Here is a 3,428-nt window from a genome sequence, read left to right as displayed (position 1 = left end):
CCTCTGCCCATCTTCAGCCTCTAAAAGCTCTTTTTATCTGACTGACCTGCTGAGAATTAACTGAATTAGTTAGAAAAGCTCCTCCAGATGTTTCTGACTCTACAGCCTTTTGTTGCTCCTGGAACAACTTTCTGCAGACGTGTTGCTGCCATCAAACTCAAAATGACTAAAATCAGATTATTATTTCATGTTTAAACATTGTATGTGTTTACTATCTTCCATTGGGATTAAAATATGAATTAGTGAGATCTGGAAATCATAGCTTTCTGTTTTTATTTACATTTTCTACAACGTCCCAACTTTTGCAGAATCGGGGATGTAGAAAGAAAAGGTTTTTGACCTTCCACCACTCACTATGCAGCTTACTTATCTGCATATTGATTTACTAATGTGCTGTTCCATATTTATGCTCTCTGAACCCTGGAATCTGACAAACTCACATTAGTGCCGGGATTGTTATGCTAATAAATTCTGCAGAAAGACCTTTGAAGCTCCTTCATCTTGTGACACAGCCTTGACCCGTATCAGCATCTCTGATGTCCCACCCGGTGTGGAAATGGAACTATTGGGTGTTTTTTTCAAGCAAAAAGCAGAACAGCAACATGATATGAGGATGAGTTTGTGCACTGATGTGGTAAAAAGGCATCTCTGTCAGTTAGTGCGCTGTGGGCAGAGTCGGAGGAAGACGAGGAGGATCTTTCCTGCTTCAGCTGCAGGAAACACCTGCGCCACGAGTGACCCTCCGGATGTGTCTGTCAGAGCTGCTTCCTCGCATGTGTATGTGTGCATGAAAGCTCTCTGTTAAAATGTTGTTGACTGAGCGTGCACAGCTGTCTGCGTCTGCAGGACGTGTGTGTGTGTTCACGCAGCGAGCTCACACACACACACAGGTCAGGCCCGGCAGCCGGGGGGATGTGTGCGCTCGGCTGTGACCACCAACAGTTGTGCAGGTCTTAACTGTCTCCATGCCTTCATTTTTCATTCCCTCAGAAATCATCCCAGTTTCTCAGAGCGAGCGAGGATGAAGTCTCACTCTGTCCAACAGCAGGACGTCCTCGTTGACTGTCTCCGGTTCAACGGGAACACTTCTGCATGCCTGAAGAAAATATTCAAAAACAAGCTCCTGTTGTCCTCTGGCCTTTAGGAATATTTACTGGATTCTTTATGAGCTGCTGAGGTCATGAACGTGTGGTTTTCTACAGCTGGACCACTTCCTGTTTGTCTGCGTCTCTTTCCTGTCCTCTCGAACCCCAGCTGGTTGAGGCAGATGAGCCTGGTTCTGGTTCTGGTTCTGTTGGAGGTTCCTTCCTGTTAAAAGGAGCCTTTCCTTTTCACTGTCACCTCCGTGATGCTCAGGATGAGACGAAGACATGATTGGACACAATCTGCTGGTTTCCTCAGAAAACTTTCACTGCTTGTTGTTTCATATTTTACTGCCTGGGAAGGTTTTATATTAGAATCTGAACTGAAGGTTTTTTGGACTCATTTTTGTCGTTTTGTTCCCTGAGATGACTCTTGCTGTGAACTGAACTGGAAATGTTAGGATTTAAGACTTGTTTTCTGCTGAAGTCACAGATAATTTCCCCACAAACATTGAGGCCACGAGCTGTAAAATCTTAAAGGAGAACATTCTTCAATGACCCAAATCATCCCAACAGGTGGACAAAGGAGAGGATTTTTACAGACACTGAGCTGCAGCTTGGTGTGGTAGTAGCTGAGAGTCCTCCTCAACACATCCTCAGAGTGCAAACTGATCACATGACGTCTTAGTTTAAGGACACAGGCAACATGCATTTCTTCAGAAAAGCTACTTTTATTAAAACAACAAGCCTTACAATGAAAATCCAAGTATTTTTCAGGATCTTAGCAGTTAAAAGCTGCCATTTTTATTGTCTTCTCCCTCGGTGCAGCAGGAGATGGAATTTGCTCCAGACACCCTGGAGGGAAAAACTTTGTTTCATATCAGATGCAGGAGATTGTGTTGGAGCACAACACGGGAACAAACGAAATACACACCAGCTTCTGACATGTTTTGTCAAAAGTTTGGGCACACCTCCTCGTTTAAAATGAACGGGTAGGTGTCCAAACTTTTGAGTGCTGCTGTAAATAGAAAAACCACACAAGTTTCTTAAAAATGGCTGCAAATAAATGTGGAGAGGATGTGATTTTCTTGGCAAAAGTTGCTCGTCCTCCTGAGAAATGTGGTGTATTTTTACTGTGTGTAAAAACAGAAAAATCACATTTTGCCTCTTTAGCTGTTTTTACCTGAAGCTGATTGTTTGAACTTTAAAACTTCCTTTTCTCGTTCCTCAGGCTGGAAGATAGCAGACTCTTTTTGGCCAGGATCCATCATGGCTGTTAGACAAAACAAAAATAAATAAATAAAATACATTTTACACACTTTAAAATACATATATTTTGCTAAAGAAACTCTAACATTTATCCCTTTGTTTGTTTATCTCTGATTTTCTTCATTTGCATACCTGATTGTTTGGCTCATTTGAAGTTTTTTGTGCATAAATAAATAAAAATGTTTCATTCTGAGGTCATTATTTGCATTTCTGTGCACTTATTTGCTCTGGCACAGTTCAGTGCATGAGATGTAGTTTTTCTACAGACAATATTAAAACTATTCAGTGCTTCTGATCATCTCTCAGCACAGCGGGGCCTGTCCAGTCTGACAAATCTATTTGTTGCTTTTATTTATGGTGGTCTTTGCCCTGCTGTGCACGTTCACAAAGAAAAGAACTTTTTATTTGTTTGAATATGAGAACAGTTGATTTAAATGGAATCTAAAATGATACATAAAGCTTTAAATCTACATGCATGAAGGGCTGCAGAACATCTGGAGGCCAATGTGTTAAATTAGGAGAAATTTTACTTTATTTATGGTGACAGCGACACATCCAGGAGGAGCTGGAGGGTCTTCAGAGAAGGTACGTCTGCAGCTAATTGTGGAACAAACTCAACACTTAAACCTCACATGGATGACCACGTCATGTGTTCACGCTGAGTCAGCGTTCCCACAGCGCAGCTGAGACTTCTGTCACTTTTATACTTTTCAAAGTATTTAACTTTATTTGCAGATATTTTCCCCAAAGAAATTCTAAAGTTCATTTAAAGTGGCTGTATTGTCTTCATTTGCTACTTTTAGTTTAAAGCTCGTGATTTTTTCCCCTTTTAAAGCTTCTTTAGGCTTCTCAGTTTCAGCAGATTCCGGCAGATTTCAGCAGATTTTCAGCAGATTTTCAGCAGATTTAAGCAGATTCCAGCAGATTCCAGCAGATTTCAGCAGATTCCAGCAGATTCCAGCAGATTTCAGCAGGTTTCAGCAGATTCCAGCAGATTTCAGCAGATTCCAGCAGATTCCAGCAGATTTCAGCAGGTTTCAGCAGATTTCAGCAGATTCCAGCTGATTCCAGCAGATT

At 41.5% G+C, this 3,428-nt stretch overlaps 1 long non-coding RNA gene across 2 annotated transcripts in view; it reads right to left on the bottom strand.

Moving 5' to 3' along the window:
* Window positions 1-1,807: 1,807 nt before the first annotated feature.
* Window positions 1,808-3,428, bottom strand: part of LOC119617730 — a 6,024-nt gene continuing 4,403 nt past the window's right edge. For both annotated transcript variants that reach the window (XR_005234123.1, XR_005234124.1), the window contains 2 exons: window positions 2,266-2,355; window positions 1,808-1,937 (listed from right to left, as the gene is read on the bottom strand). This is a non-coding gene — a long non-coding RNA (uncharacterized LOC119617730). The remainder of the gene's footprint in view (window positions 1,938-2,265; window positions 2,356-3,428) is intronic.

This window comes from Kryptolebias marmoratus, linkage group LG15 (assembly GCF_001649575.2).
Source record: "Kryptolebias marmoratus isolate JLee-2015 linkage group LG15, ASM164957v2, whole genome shotgun sequence".
Classification (NCBI taxonomy): domain Eukaryota; kingdom Metazoa; phylum Chordata; class Actinopteri; order Cyprinodontiformes; family Rivulidae; genus Kryptolebias; species Kryptolebias marmoratus.
The sequence above is the reverse complement of the archived record's forward strand: the minus strand, read 5'-3'. Positions and strand labels throughout refer to the sequence as shown.